Source organism: Macaca thibetana, chromosome 18 (assembly GCF_024542745.1).
Source record: "Macaca thibetana thibetana isolate TM-01 chromosome 18, ASM2454274v1, whole genome shotgun sequence".
Classification (NCBI taxonomy): domain Eukaryota; kingdom Metazoa; phylum Chordata; class Mammalia; order Primates; family Cercopithecidae; genus Macaca; species Macaca thibetana.
Window position 1 is genome coordinate 43,160,319 of NC_065595.1, and position 16,592 is coordinate 43,176,910.

At 45.2% G+C, this 16,592-nt stretch overlaps 1 protein-coding gene across 1 annotated transcript in view; it reads left to right on the forward strand.

Moving 5' to 3' along the window:
* The first annotated feature begins 8,299 nt into the window (after positions 1–8,299).
* Positions 8,300–16,592, forward strand: part of TPGS2 (tubulin polyglutamylase complex subunit 2) — an 821,754-nt gene continuing 813,461 nt past the window's right edge. Inside the window, exon 1 of the mRNA XM_050767311.1 lies at positions 8,300–8,303. The gene's annotated coding sequence lies outside the window, so the exon portion shown is untranslated. The remainder of the gene's footprint in view (positions 8,304–16,592) is intronic.

Here is a 16,592-nt window from a genome sequence, read left to right on the forward strand (position 1 = left end):
GGAAATATCCAGAAAATTGATTGTACCATCCTCCCTAGGCCAGGCATATATAGGCCTATATAGTGCTTGTGGTTCACTGCCTCACTGAAGCCTCAGTGAACCACTGGCACCTAACTATTACTACCAACTACATTATTGCTTCCAACATGCTTGGGACCCAAGGTGGCCCAAAACAATGTGCATGACACAAAAAGAGGGCAGGAAGGAAGGAGGTGTCATGGAAACGGGAGGCAGGGGGCTCTAATGACACGACTTGATGGCAATGGCACCTGTCTCTCATTGTGACTTTCAGCAGAAAGATCAAATGCCTTTTGGGTGCTGCCAGATATTGCTCTCAGCTAAAAGTGCCCATGAAGGAGGAAGCCAGGGCACCTCCAGTAATGACAGCCATGTCTAGTACTAGGGCCTGGCTGAGCTGGTGGAGCTCTTCTCAGGCCCATCCTGTGGGTGCTATCAACATTGCTTACGCTAATCATTTGAATATTTCCACAAAGATCCCCAAGCAAGTGGATGACAAGATGTAGAGGATCATGTGCGCAATGCCCCTTCTAGCCCCTGCCCCATCCAGCACACCTATTTCCTAAATTGGAGGGTAGGGGGAGGAGAAGACTTGATCATCTGAGTCTGAAGAGGAAGGGACATTACCAAAGACTCAGAGGGAGCTTCTAATGCCTGACTGTTGCCACTTCATCCCCACCAAAAAAAAAAAATCATTAGCAATTGAAAGTTAAAGTGAATTTCTCACCCATTCATCCAATCCAGAATGGTAGCTGGTCAGCACCATAGCATGATTTAAGGGCTCTGAAAAAAAACCACACTGCCCCCAAAATATCTCCCTGGCCTGAAATTCATTTCACTTCATAACCATGCCTGAAACTCCACCAATTAGAAATTCATTTACAAGCCCCTCTTGTAAAATGTGCAACAGTGATTAGCTTTATTTGATTCTGCTCCAGAATCTAAAATTAGTACCAATGGCTGGGCCTAATAAAGAAAAATTGATGGGCTTTAGTTTGACTGAAAAAACCTCTTTTGTCAGTTCTTGCTCTTCAGCAATGGGACCGACAATTCCCATGAATGACACATAAACGATTACTTAAGACAAAATCTCCTTCTGGACAGGTCAAAAGGGTTAGAAAGTTCTTCTTTGAGGTAGATTAAATGGGCTTCCCAAAGCACTCAGCAGTTTGCCCTAATTCTGCCCTCAGCAACACAAAGAGAGTCTAATCACTCGCCTCTTGTCAAATATTCTAAGCTAGGCTTCCTCTCCCTTGGAGTTTCCATGGCCCTTTCTCCATTTCTAACAGCTGGGCAATATGTGTGCATTGATTTGGTTAAATAAGACATGGCTTCAAGGCTCTGCTTACACACCAGCAAATGGCCTTTCATAGGGTAGAAGTTTTAGGGTGTGTGTGATATGCAATAATAGCCTTGCTTTCTTTGCTTCTCACTGACTAAGCACTCTGGAACCTACAAGAGCAGGTAGGGCTGGAAGCATCACGTGGGTGTTGTAGGCATCAAGCCATGGGCAAGGAAGTCAAATCAGAGAGAAGGGCTCAAGAAGATACCAACACCTGGGCTGGTTGGCTTTGATAAGAATTTCACCAGAGATCAGGAGACCCTGAGGGTGCACCCTGATGTCATGCCAGAGGCTGTTTGTTCTGTATTTCTCCATGAAAGTTCTGCTCCTGCAGGCCCATGATCTGGCCTTCTGTCCTAAATCAATCCCTCATTAATTGACACTTTGAGCAAGTTTCTTAATTCCCATGAGCCTGTTTCTTTATCCACTAAATGAAGACTTTTCTATCTAGTTGTCTGGTGGAGTTTTACAAGAATTACATGAGAAGATGAATGTGAGAATGTTTTAAGGTCTATATACAGCCAGGTGCTGGCAATGGCCAATGGTGGAGATCATGGTTGACTTTTGGCTTGTGGGGATGGTCCAGGTCCACAGCTGGGAATCATGGCCAGAAGGAGCACCAGCATGCTGCAATGAAGCACATTTCTAGTTCAGGCAGAATCCAAAGGCCAAGTATTTAGAAGCATTACCATCAAATTTATGGCCTTTTATACATTTTTGCAGCCACACAATATCTGATAAAATTTTCTGCATGATTGTATCTTTTTTCTAGATTTGCTGAGATATAATTGACATATAAAGTTGTGTATATATAAATATATCTGTGTGTATATATAGTGCATGTATATATATACAAATTACATATATATGAGGTAGATTAAATGGGCTTATACAATTTTGTCTACATATATATACACTTTTTATTCGTCTCTCTAGATATACAATTTTTATCTATATATATATATATATATTTCAGGTGTACAATGTGTTGATTTGATACATTGTGAGATGATTGCCATCATCAGCAAATTAACATATCCATCATCTCACATAGTTACCACATATAAGTGAGATCATATAGTGTTTGTCTTTGTGTATTTGGCTTATTTCACTTGGTGTAACGTCCTTCAGGTTATTTTTTCTGACATGTTGCATGTAGCATGGATGATGTGGGTTGGTCAACCTACAGTATGTCTGGTTGCATAGGGGTACCTCATTGGCCAAAGGAGTATACAGGGAACACATTGAGCTATGAGTGGAGACATCTGTTTGGGTTATTCACCAGCCAATCCTAGATCAAATCTTCACTTGTACAGATATATAGAAGTCGAGGATGGAAGGGAATGTGGAGTCAGAAACCTCATAAGGGAGGTAGAGTCGGAAACCTCAAGACAAACCATGATTATATCTGTGAGTAGACTTTCCAAGGTAGCCTTAACTTAGATGTATCTATTTGATCACCTAATTCCTGGAGTAAATCAAGACCAGATGGTCAGAAGGCCTAGGTTCCTGCCCTTCTGTTAAATGTGGGTCCAACTGGGAGGGTCTCCAGGCTTCACTGTAATTAAGGGAGCAGTACTGGGTGATCTTTTCCTATACCTTCCATTTTATCCTTGCACTCATTCCCCTCAACTCCCAAACATGGGTAACTTCTGCACATCCTTCAAGACTTAGCCTTAACTTCGCTTTCTCGGGGAGGTCTTCCTATTTTTCTTTAAAGCCCCTACCAGACAAACACAGCACTTCCACTTTCTTTTCCATATTCTCCCTGAATACTCTGTGACCACCATATCTTTTTGTGTGCCTGGCACAGAGTGGGTATGTAATAAATTAAATTTTTTTAAAAAAGAGAGAACTCTTAGTAAAGGAGAAATCACCAGCCCTCTTAGAATGCAAATAAGAAAGTACCCACTGCCATAAGGAAAATTTTTAACTGCTGTATAAACTGCAAATAACCACAAAATCTTAGCAGCAAAGCATCTTCCATCAGGCAGTGCATACGATCAATAGAATGCACAAGTTCCAAGCCTAGACCTCAAAGACCTTGCAACTTCCTATTTTGCCACCTTTAAAACCCTGAGACAACCATGTGAATAAGCCCAAGCTGGCCTGCTAGAAATTGAGAGCTCCTGTGGAGAAGAACCAAGGCACCCCAGCTGACAGTCAGCCAATTCCTGCCCAAGAGCCTGTCAACTTTCAGACACATAAGTGAGGCCACACTAGATCATCAAACCACCAGCCAACTCACCAGCTTCCCAGAGACACTTTCAAAAGCCCTGTAAGTGACCCCCTGAACCAGTCCAGAAGAGATAAGCTGCCTATTGAAACCACAGAACTAGATAAACGGTTGTTGTTTTAAGCCACAACATTTTTGTGGCCATTTGTATACAGCAAACGCTAACTGATACAACCTTCCCTCCTCCCCTTTTTGTTTAACTTAGAAGATCCAACTCTTGCTAAGTGGCACTGAAAGCAAAGGGCAGAAGGCTCCTGGAGCCCTAATGTAATGTAATGAATACAGCTGCCTTTGGAGTGGGGGATAACGCATGTCCTAATCCCCGCAGGAAAAGCTTCAGATTAGACAAATTCATTCATGTGAACCACAGGGACCATGGTCAGTCATTCAGTCAGAGTAGGAAACAGCTAACAGCACCTTTAGTGCTTAATCTGTGCCAGCCACTCTTCTAAGAGGAATCTTTATATCTATTTTCTCATGTAATTTTTACAACACCCCATGAGATGAGACCATTTTTACTTCCACTTTCCAGATGAGAAAGCTGAGGCACAGAGATCCTAAGTAATTCTCTTCAAGAAGTGGTGAAGCTGGAATTTGAACTGAGACAGGCCAACTCTAGAGTCATTTCTCCTATTCAGAATGCTAATCGGCCGAGTAAGGATAACTGGGGCCCCAAAGGGGACCTCCAAAGAGTGAAAAGGGGATGTGAACTCATGACTAGGCCTGGGGCCCAGGAGATTTTATAGGGACAAAGCGATTCTGACACAGCACATGGTAGAAATGGGAAATGCTTCCGTACCCAGTCACTCTGGAGAAGCTTTGGGGAAACAGTGGCCTAGCACATGAGAGTATGTAAGTGAGGACCCAAGCATAGGAAACACAGCAAAACTGCTGGTACAGGGACTTGCACCCACAAGGGCATGATCAGAATGCCAGGCAGGAGCCCACAGGCAACACAGGCCCTGTGGACCAGAATGCAGCAAAGACGCCACTCCTCCACCACCAAGTAGCAGTGTCATAAACAGAGGGGGCTTTCAGTTTCTTCTCCCTCTTTGAGGGAATGCAAGTGGGGGAAATGAAATGAGAAGCTGGACTTCCTGACAATAAGAGCAGTTGAGGTTTTAAGTGATTGATCAGGAAAATAAAGACGAAATGGTCATATTTACACTCAAAGCAGGTGAAGTGGTCTTAGTGGCTTCATAAGTATTTCTTGAATAGAACTGCACAGTTTATAAAGTGCTTTCAAATACTTTATTTCCTTCTCACAACAACCCTGCAAGGTGAGTGGAACAGGTGTCATTGTCTCTGCTTCTCAGTTGGTGGAACGGCAGCTTGGGAGAAGTGCCTTGCCCAGGGTGACAGAACCAGTGGGAGCAGAGCCGGGATGCCAATGCGGGGCTTCAGCCTCCAGATCTGCAATTCCCATCCTTGGGCCATGGCTTCTCTCCATGCACATGGTAATTCATCTAACAATCAAAGAGAAGTCACAACTCAGGACAGGAATCCTAGGGAATGGACATTGATGACTCATTATCAAAAGAGGGATCCCAGACTCTTAGAGGAGCTCAGAGAAAGTCACTGTATCCCAAGGTAATCGGCAATGGCTTCAAGGAAGAAGTGGGGGCTTGGGCTTGATTTAATTCATTCAAGCAACTCTTTGTTCCCCAAATTGTTCTTCGAAAAGTTGCCAATGAATTCAATCCAGTCATTTGTTAGCAACAAGTTGCTTGGGGATGATCTGCAAAATAGTTGGTTACCTGATGTAATCCATTTTTACTGAAACTGTTTTATGTGTTAAACAAATCATGGTGATTATTTTTGTGTTTGCTTTTTTGTCAGCTTAAAAGCAGAGGCTGTTTCTCAGGCAGCAGCCCTAGCTCTCAACCCTCAACACCTGCCCACTCTAGGCCAAGTCCCAGCTGCTGCTGCAGCAGCGTTGACAGCAAATACAACTTTCCGTTGCTTCCTGTTGAGCAACTGGGAAAAGACGGAAGCAAGAAGAGGACCCTGGCATCAGACGTCAGCACTCTGGAAATGGGTTTTTATTGGGGACGGAAAGAAAGAAATTGCTGAAATGGAAGGAATTATCATTTCTAGAGTCATCTCTGGATAACAAATTGCGGAGGCCTAAATATCCACAGATTATTCTATCTGAGTTTATCTTGTTGCGACAGATCTGCATGCTGTAATCAATCATGCTGCGTATCCATAAAACAGCTTGATAGTACACATGTATTCTCCTCAAAAGAAAGTTGTAACATTTACACATAATAACATTGGGCTGCAGGCTTTGCCTGACGTATGCTCAATATCATCTGATGTTTTATTGGATCCCACACAAACTTTTGCCTAATACAGTCGTTTCTACAGAGAAAAGTTAATTGAAAGTCTTGATTATAATAAAGAAAAAAATTTTTAAAAGACAGGGAATTGTGACAACTACTCTGGGGGCTGCAGAGAGGCCAAGGTGGGTGGAACATTGCGGGAAAAGGACAAGGGTGGGTTTGAAGACCTCCACTTGCTGGCTGTTGGCTCTGGAACAGGACAGTTCAGCTGTCCAGATCTCAGCTGCCTCACCTGTGAAATATTTGGCATTACCAAATGCTAAGGTGTAAATCATACAGAGAAAGTGAGATGGGTGGAAGAGGATGGAGAGATCACGGGAAGGGATTCCTGGGCAGGAAATAGGCATAATTAGCCAGTGTGACAAAGCACACAGAAGACCACTTTGTCTGACTCAATGTGGGTTTGGGTAGTGGTAAAAGAGTTTGAAGAGGAGCTTAGAGCTATTTCTGAGGACTGTCATTATAGGTCACAGTTGTACTCTGTTCATTTCTCTCGCCACACTCACTAAAATCTGTATAAAAGTTATTTATTTGTTGACTTATTTATTATCTGTATCTCCCCATCTCAGACTCTCAGATCCATGAGGCAGAGACATGGCTATCTTGTGCACTGTAGTGTCTGCAGTCCTTAGCATGTACTAGGTACTCACCAAATTGACAAAGGAATGAAACACAAATGAGTGAATGACCAAATCAGGCCACGAATGCACCAGCTCCAATTCTTACAGAGAGCTGCCACAGAGGTGCTACACTGACAGCCCCTCTGGCTAATGTCCTGTGCTCTCCCTCTCCCCAACCTCCATCTAAACTCCCATCCAGTGCCATGCTCCCAGCAATATAACCAACCTAAAAGCAAGGACCAGTGGGCATGCTGCCCTTTGTGGACAACAAAGGGTCCCTCTGCTCTCTACCCCAATCTGAGGACACATGAGATGTGGAAGCTGATTCGGGGACACACTTTAAGAAATCACAGAAACTAGCAAGTGCCATATAAACAAGTAACTCTCTTTATGTTGTAGAAGTTCCAGTGGATTGGGTGACATGCAGGACCATGCATCAGGATCATTCTCAGAACATGAATATCACCTAGGGAGCTTTGTCACCTTTCCACCCTAGCTCTGCTCTTGGAAGTCCTGGTTGAGTAGGCTTGCGCTGGGGCCTGGACACCTATCATTCCTAAAGTTTCTAAAGTTTCGCAGACAATTTTGATGTGCTCTGAAGATTGACAACAGCAGGACCGGACAATGGCTTAGGTCCCTTCTTTCCTGCTTCCATTGTAAGTGTAGTTTTATCCAAGACTGATTGAGTTTTCTTTGAGGGAGAGAAAAAGGAGGAATGAATATTCATTGGTTTCTTTGAGGGAGGAAAAAGAGGAGGAGTGAATATTCATATGGTTTTCTTAAAACTCAATCCAGTCTAAGATAAAACAAGTGACTCATTAGAGAAATTTTAATATCTGGCCTTCCAGTTTAATAAAAATTAAGCTAGGGTTTTCATTGTCCAGTGAGCACGCCATGCTCATTTCCTGCTCCTATCTTTGGTTTGTAGAATTCTTCAACGACCACCATTGTCCCTTCCTTCCTCCACAACCTACCCAAATCACACCCACTTATTTGGGGAAATGATGAGATATGGCTAATCGTGTAAAAATCGCTGACAATTGGGCAAAGAACTTACCTCAACCTTGTCTTGCTAAGAGCTTTGAAATTTGCTTTGGGATAGCCCACTCCTATTCACTCATTAAACGGACATGTTGACTCAGCTCTATCAGGAGTTCTATCATGTTTGACACAGCTCTATCAGGAGCTGTGCTAGGTGCTGGGTTCAGAGCAGTGAAAGAAACTGATATGGAAACATGATTCTTGCTTCATGCTTCAGCATCATTGCTTAAGAGCAATCTGCTGTTTGCAGCTTGGTGCTTTGAGAAATCTGTAGTGTTGACAGCTTCCAAGGGTTTAAGAAGACATAACTCTCATGAAGAATCACAGATGTTATCCTGAGGATTATCCATTCAATCATCAAAGGTTTTATTCTTATACTCTGTGACAAAGAAAAGGCTAAGATTTCACGTGACTCCCTTTAGGTGGGGCTACTCCACCCCAGCAAAATCCACAAATAAGCAAGTTGAGTTTAACTATAAACTTGGGGACTTTTGCCTTGGAAATGGATCTGGTACCTTGGCTCTTCTGTCCAGGCCAGCTAGACCTTGCTGAAGTTGGGCTGCTGGTCTTAACAAGCCCATGTGTTTGGTTGCCATGGCTGTGAGGTGGGGAAGGAGACCCAGGAGCATGCTGGATGCAGGAAGCAGCAGCAAATCAGGCTGGTGAAACCATGCTGCTGAGATAATCAGGGATATTAGGGGCAGAACTCTTCCTTTCTTCTCAGGCCAGTCCTTATTCCTTACACAAAGCAGCTGGAAATCGTTGCATTGTCCTGAGCCAGGCTGGGTGACTAAGTTGCAAGCACAGACTCAGGGATGAGGACATTTCCCATGACAGCCTGCACTTATTCTCAGCCACGAGGACCCTGGGTTTTCTCCCACCCTTCCCAGCTCAGGCCATCCTGTCTCTCTAGAATGGTTTGAAGCAGCTCCAGGATGGCCCCTGGACCTGGAAAATGTCCCAGATCGGAAGGGATTAATCACTATGTGACGTTCAGCATCTTCACTCCCCAATTCCTGGTGCCAGCAAGTCTCTGCTCTCCCTGCCAGGACCTCTGCTATACTCAAGGTACACAAAACCCCCAATCTACCACACTGCACACACCCTTTCCTTTTAGTTAACCAAAGTCAGACTAGCACTTTCAAAAAGAGCTCTTATTAGGAAACCCTGGGAGCACAAAGAAGAGAAATAGATGAGTGCAATAATGTTTCACATTTGTATAGCACTTTGCAGTTTGCAAAGCACTTGCACATTCATTACCTCATTTACCCAGCATGGATTCCTTCCCATAACTTAAGTAAAGCCTAGATAGAGATTGGCACGGGCTCTTCTAAGAGTTTCCCCCATCCCTGCCTGACTACCATTTCCCCAATCCAACCTTGACATCTGGCAACACCAACAGCCTGAGTAGAGAGTCCTGGTGAAACCTAAAGGTCTGATTTCTGGTCCCAGGTCTGACTCAGATTTTTTCCTGGCCTACCCAGCCCACCCCTCTCCCAGATATTGTATTCTGGAAGCATTTTCACTAACTAGTTGCTAATGGTGATTCTAACCACAGAGGGAAGCACTTTCACTTACTTGTTTCCAGAACGACACTGGGATGGGTCACTATCAACTTATTTGTGCAGAATAATAGCTAACATTCATTGAGCACTCTTGGAGTGCCAGGCACTGCTTTTTATGTGTACTAGCTCATTTCCCTCTCACAAGGAGCATCAGGTGGACTGTATGATCTCCACTGTACAAGTGAGAGAAGCAGCTTGGTAAAAGCAAGTCGTATTTTACGTTGTAGAGGTAATCAATGGATTGGGTGGGCTGCGGGACAATGAAACTAACCCCATTTCCTTCACTGAGTCATCAGTTTATGAATGCATGAGTTCAAGATGCATTTACCAACCCCCTCCCATGTGGCTAACCTCATGGATGCTACAGTGAATCAGGCATGGCTCTGCCCTGAGGATCCCATGGGCTGGCTGATCATACCAGCCTCTCCTGCTATTAATGTGTAATATAATAAGTGTTATCGCAGAGGCTGAAACCCAGTCTAGGGCCTGGGAAACTGCCCAGAGGATACAACTTGGGATGAGGAGGGGCAGAGGGGGCACCAAGTGGAGGTAAGACAGCATATCTGGAAAATGCAAAAATCTTAGTACTACTGGTCAAGTAGGGTGTGACGAGTCATATACTAAGTTATGAGATTTGGGCTTTATCCTGAAATCACTAAGACACCATTGATGGGTTTTAAGCAGAGAAGTGACATGAAAGCGACTTTCCCCCAAAGTTATTTTTTAAATTAAGTCTCTGCTTCTCATTTTGTTTTCTTGTGGTTGCCTCTTTCCAATAAAAGTGAGTTCAGATGGGGGAACTCGTTAAATAAGACTCTCTGGCAACTGGTTGCTAATTAGCTAAAGTTTTACTGTCCTCTATTTGACCAGAGGTGAGATTATTCTTCCTCTCCCTCCCGTGCTCACTCTCTCCCCAACCATGGTGGGCTTAGTGATGCTGAGGCCCATTTGGTTCAACAGGCTCACAGGGCAAGTCTGGGTGTGAGGCTCTGAATATTTGTAGCTTCTGTTTCTACTAGATGTTTCTTTACATTTTGGTGTCCATCTACAAGAGTCACCTGCTGTCCACATGATGCTGTCAGAATTCACACATTGCCAGCAATAACCAATACCCCATTTGTCAGGCATTGAAGACATTGTATCACACTGACCTGCTGACTGGCTGTACTGATGTCCCCCCACCCACCACCCCAGTGGGGAACTACTAGGCCTAGGATCAGGGCCAGGCTTGGAAAAGCCCAGACACTGGCACCCCCTTGCCTTCAGGGAGCATTCTTTATTCAGTTCAGGATGCAATTTCAGCAGGCATCAACACAGAGAAAAGAGGGAGGAAGATGCCATGGCTTGCTGGCCAGTCCCACCATGTCAATTCTGATGATTGACAGGGCTGCAGGTGGCACAGCCAGCGCCTTCTCACAGCTGGGAATGTTGTCTTACAAAGGTTCAAAATGTCCAAAACCCCCAGGTCACAGCACATATGTGAACTGGCCTTTGGCTGTTTTCCTCTTTGGACCCAAAGTTCTGTTTTATTTCCACAGATGGGACAGACCTCAGAAACTGGGCTCTGACCAATCTGTGCTATGATCTGATCATGGGACACCAAGACAATGGGTAGGGACCTTTACCTCTGGATCATGAGAGGGTTAAAGACTCAGAGAGTCTGCTAAGATTCATAAGCAATTGTACAGGGCGGCTGTGCACACTGCTTTCATCAAAACCCCATAGGGGTCTGCAGTCCACCGAAAGGTTAATAAGCCCAGATTTGGAAGGTGCTTGCTGATCTGTACACACCCACCATATCGCACACCTCCAAGCCCAAGACCAGCTTTCCCCACGGCAAGTCTGCCCAATCACATCCAGTTGACCCAACTAATGCAAACACGGCAATAATTTATTTCAGTTCAAAGAAATGCAAATTGGGTTAATATTCCTTTCTCTGAACCATCACATATTCAATGTAAACTAATTCATTTCCACAGCAGTGAATTTTTCTAGAAACAAATGATACTCTGTTCTGCACAATTCAAACTAGCACATTTTTTAATGCAACAAACATTTATAAACCACTCATCCCTCCCCCCTTCCCTCCTTCCTAAAAATACCCATTGCAGCACCATCTTCGAGCCTACAGCCTGTCATCCCAAACTGCTGTATTGTATTTATATAATGGGACTGTTTCCATCCCAGTCATCAAATAACCCTGTTTATTATTATCCCCATTTTACAGATAAAGGAACTAGGGCATAGGGAGGTCAGCTGACCCTACCAGCCCCAAGCCCCACAGCAGGGCTATAGTGGAGAAGTGTTTCCAGGCCATGGCAGCCTTGGGAGAGCAGAGGCCGGCAGTCTGGTTGGGCTATGCTTCTAGAGAAAGCACACACCTCAGGGGGGATGATGCCAGTGGTCCCTCACCACAGGCCAATGCAGAGATGACCATGCCCAGAAATGTGGTGAGAGGCCCCCTCAGCCACTTCTGCCTGCACCCCGGTCATGCTGGACAAATTTGTGTGACTACCTGTAAAGGCAGGAGTTCCAAGAGAGGTCAGAGGGAAGCTTCTTGGAGATGACATTCAGGATTTGGAGGCTTAAGGCCATTCAGGAGTGTCAAAGGAGTCTCACCCCCATTCCACAAAGTGCTTGACCTCTCCCCAGCCAGTGACTCCACACTCGGGCTTCTCCCATCAGGAAGTGCCCCAGGCCTCCTGCTGCAGCCTGTGAGGCCTGTGATAGGGCAGCAGGCTCAGCTGGTCATCACTAGAGGCGGATCACAGGTTGGCATCCACCTTTCTATAGACACAAGACTTCATAAACACACATATATCATTTCTCCTGAGGATACAGCTCTTAATTTAAAGGACTAAATAATCCCCAGGGGTGGGATTATTTCTAGCCCCCTTCTAGTACCATTAGGGAGGAATGTGGGGCTTCACGCTGGTGAACATCAAAGTGGCAGGTCCGTATTCCCTATCCAAGAGCTGTCTGTGAACCAGTCAGCTATAGGGATCAAAGGCAAAAGTAACTATTCCATTTGCCTTGGACCCCACACTTGCACCCAAGCGCATACCTGCCTGAGGTCCCTGACACTCCAGGCTTCGATGGGGTCGGGGCAGAGGCTGTGGGGCCCACAGCATCAGCACTCTCCTGCAGAAGGACTCGTCACTAATAAACACGCTGCTCCGGGCATTTGCTCACAATTGTTTGATATTTCAGTTTTCAGTCATTTTCTCAGTTAATAATTTATTAAATGGATTATTTGTCATTTCAATTTATTAAAAATTGATAAAGGGCTCATTTCTTTTTTCCCAAGCTAGGACACAGGGAGAGATACACAGGCCAGAGTACAAATTAAAGACTCCCTACTCCTTTCCCTTCCCCTGTCCCTGTGAAGTCACCCGCAACCACTGAGCACCCTCAGGTCCCTTTCCCGGTGTCTTTGCACACAGAGCCCTGCTCCCTAGTCAAATGATGAAGCAAGAGAGGCCGGCCCTCACCCCCGCCCAGACACCTTCACCACCCAGCCCTGAATCACGGTTTTTTATCACAGCCAGACCCCGAACCACGCCAAAAGCAGTGTACATCCCTTGTACTGCCCTGCTCAGCAAAGAGAATGCCCTCCCAGCTCCCTCAGCCTCTGAAGACTGCGCAGTCCCCATCTGAGGTGGAGCTGTATTTTAAAGAAGGAGCTTGGAATCGTGATGGGATTTCAGGCACTGTGATAAAAGTAGGAGGGAGGTGTTTACAGCAGCAAAAGAACTTGCAGGGGCGCTCGAAATGGCTACCTGCTCTCTCCGTGGGCAACACCAGCACCGTCAACCAGCTCTCTTGTCTCTGGTGCTCTCAACGATTTCACTGTTTCTATATTCTGATCCTGGCTCTGCCTGTGTTTACAGAACAAGCATATGAAGACACTTGAGGAAAAAAAAAAACCGTAAGCAGGCTGTCTCCTGATCCTTCTCCTCTTCTTCTTCCTCCCCACCCTCCTCCTTGTCCCTCCACCATCCTCTGGCTCTGATTTGCTCCTTCTCTCAGGCTCTGGACTCTCTTACCATCTTCACCACCCTTCCTGCTTCTCTCCCCCCTCCCTCTTTCCCTGGAATTTGCTCTATCCTTTTTCTGCCTGACTTTCTTCCCTTTGGGCTCTTCCTCTCCCAAGGACTTGAGGTTCACAGACTGGTAAATACCTAGATTCTCCTAGCCGTGAGTGTGGCCTGTGAGGGCCTCCTTAGAGCCACGATGGAGCTTCATCCCCAGGGCCCTGGAGTCACAGCTGTTCTGTGGTTGTTTCTAGGCTGAGAGTGAAACCCCAGGACCACCCCATGTGCCCAGGTCCCAACTTCAGGTCTCAGAGTACCCGCCCAATTGCAGCAAAAATAAAAAAAAGACAGTGCTTTCTGGATCCAAGATGGTGCCACGGAAAGTCACCCCCTCCAACTCCAAGCGCTGCTAAGGGTAGGGAAAAGAAAATAAACCAGACGGAGAGGTGGGAGCCTGGAGAAGCAGCAGCCCCTCAGAGTCACTTTAGCCAAGAGCATCGGTCACCACTGGGCCATTTCTGTCTGCCTTCACAGGCTCCTTGAGACCCCATGTATCACTGTTTTCCAGAGCACTTTTCCCCAAGATGAGTTTAATGGCCTTATAAAAGCCACACTGTGCACAAATTGGGAAGTTTCTGAAGCACCGTGCCGGCTTTCATGCATATACGCTTGCAAAGTTCCCACAGCCAGGCTGGAAAGGCAATTCAAGGCACAAAAAACATCCTTGGGTAAATTACTTCCTATTAGTATGTCACATATTTCTTAGATACGACTGTAGTTCCAGGAGGTGACAGCAGCAGTTGACAATAAAACTTTGCACTCTTTTTTATTTATATTTTCTCTGCCTTTCTATTTATTTTTTCTTTCCCCTCAAAGTTACATAACATCGCAAGGAGCTCATCATCCCGTTGCTCCCAAGGAAACAATACCCCCTGAGGCTTTTCTTGACATGCTCTATGTGAAGTTGTCCAAGAAGACATCTAACTTCAAGTAGCACAGAGGAACCTCAAAATAGGCGTCATAGCATTGTTTAGACAGGAGGCCTGTGAGTGGGGCTCCCTTAGTCCCCAGTAGTATTCTTCCTCAGTTTCTCCCCTGACCACAGCATTCTGCCTAGTGAGGAATAATACAGAATTCTCCACTGAAGGCTGGGCGTGGTGGCTCATGCCTGTAATCCCAGCACTTTGGGAGGCTGAAGTAGGTGGATCACTTGAGGTCAGGAGTTTGCGACCAGCCTCGCCAACATGGCAAAACCCTGTCTCTACTAAAAAAAAAAAAAATACAAAAAAATTAGCCAGGCATGGTGGTACACACCTGTGCATCCCAGCTACTTGGGAGGCTGAGGCAGAGAATAGCTTGAACCCAGGAGGCGGAGGTTGCAGTCAGCAGAGATCGTGCCACTGCATGTTTGCCTGAGTGATGGAGTAAGACTCCATCTCAAAAAAAAAGGAAAAAAGAATTATCCACTGAACAGCCACTATATGCCTAGGCCAGAGCTAGATGATCTGGAAGAGGCAGGAGAAGATGGGAGTTCATGGTCTAGTTCCTAAGTCCCACACAGTGAGACAGCCTACTTAAAAGAAAAAATATATTACAAGTGACAAAATGAGCAGACTAGCCTGAACATGCTAAAGGAGCTGGGCTGGAAGGGACCAAGGTCAGGCTAAAGGAGGCTGTGACCCACAGCTAGGCTTCCATGGACAGGCAGAGGACAGAGCCATTGGGACCTTTATTGCATCTTTGGAAAAATGAGGTTTCCCTTAGGCTGTTCTTTGCAAACACAATGGCACCCTGGCATTTAAAGGCACATCTGGATGAGAAGGGAATTGTATTAATTCGTTTTCATCCTGCTGATAAAGACATACCTGAAACTGGGTAATTTACAAAAGAAAGAGGTTTAACTGGACTCACAATTCCACGTGGCTGGGGAAGCCTCACAATCGTGGTGGAAGGCAAGGAGGAGCAAGTCACATCTTATGTGGATGGCGGCAAAGAGACCTTGTACAGGGGAACTCCCCCTTACAGCAGCATCAGATCTCCTGAGACTTATTCCCTATCACAAGAACAGCATGGGAAAGACTTGCCCCCAGGAATCAATTAAGTCCCACTGGGTCCCTCCCACGACACATGGGAATTCAAGATGAGATTTGGGTGGGGTCACAGCCAAACCATATCAGGAATGCTCTAGTGAGTCTCCAGCAGGGAACTGGTACTCCTCATCAAGAAACTTCTCTTCATTGTCCCAAGACCTTAAGAATTCCTTCAAATGACCAGGCGTGGTGGCTCACGCCTGTAATGCCAGCACTTTGGGAGGCCGAGGCGGGCGCATCATGAGGTCAGGAGACCGAGACCATCCTGGTTAACACAATGAAACCCCCATCTCTACTAAAAATCCAAAAAAATTAGCTGAGCGTGGTGGCGAGCGCCTGTAGTCTCAGCTACCGGGAGGCTGAGGCAGGAGAATGGCGTGAAACCGGGAGGCGGAGCTTGCAGTGAGCCGAGATCACGCCACTGCACTCCAGCCTGGGCGACAGCGAGACTCCTTCTCAAAAAAAAAAAAAATTTCCTTCAAGCACGAAGAGGACCCAATGTGCCAGCCTTTGGCCTGGGGGTGGATGAAGCTCACCTCAGCTTCAGCTTTCTGGCTTCTTAATCCCTTTCCTTCCTGCTCCAACACTCCCTCAGGAGCCTGATTCCTGTGGTCCACTGCCAAGCTCAGAACCAGGGAGAAATAAATGGCAGCCCCTTTACTTGCTCCCTCCCAAAAGCACCCAGCTCATTTTTATTCTCAGAATATCAGGTCTAGAAAGTCACACAGCTTAAGTTTATAGCTGAAGAAAGGGCTTGGTTATTCTGCCTGGAGTGTTTTAACCCTGTCTCTGTAGAAAGATGAGAATCTAGACCTTTAAAAAAACATAGAGACCACAAAATTTGAGTAGTGCCCACCCCAGGATGTTGTTTAGTGTAAATCCCATAACATGGTGAATTTAATTATTTTTAACTTTTCAGCTAGAAGTTTTGATACTGCCTTCAGTGTCTTTGAAACAATGGGAAAACTCTATCCCTAAAAAATAAAAGATTAATCCCTTTATTGCAAATTGTCCTGTGCCTTTTTTTTTTTTTTTTTTTTTTTTTTTTTTTTTTTTTTTTTGGTCAGTACAGATACATCCTGAATATTTTAGGACTCTTTGGACCTCAATTGTCTACTACTTATAATTCAAAATTCCATCTCCCCCTGTCTTTTCCCAGGACTCTTAATTTCTCTTCTCTCTCTACCATTATTTATTTAAGCCTCCTAACTGTATTATTTATTTTAACACCATATCTGTATTATTTATTTTACTGTAGCTCCATAACGATATTATTTAAGTCTATAAAATAAAGCCTTTTC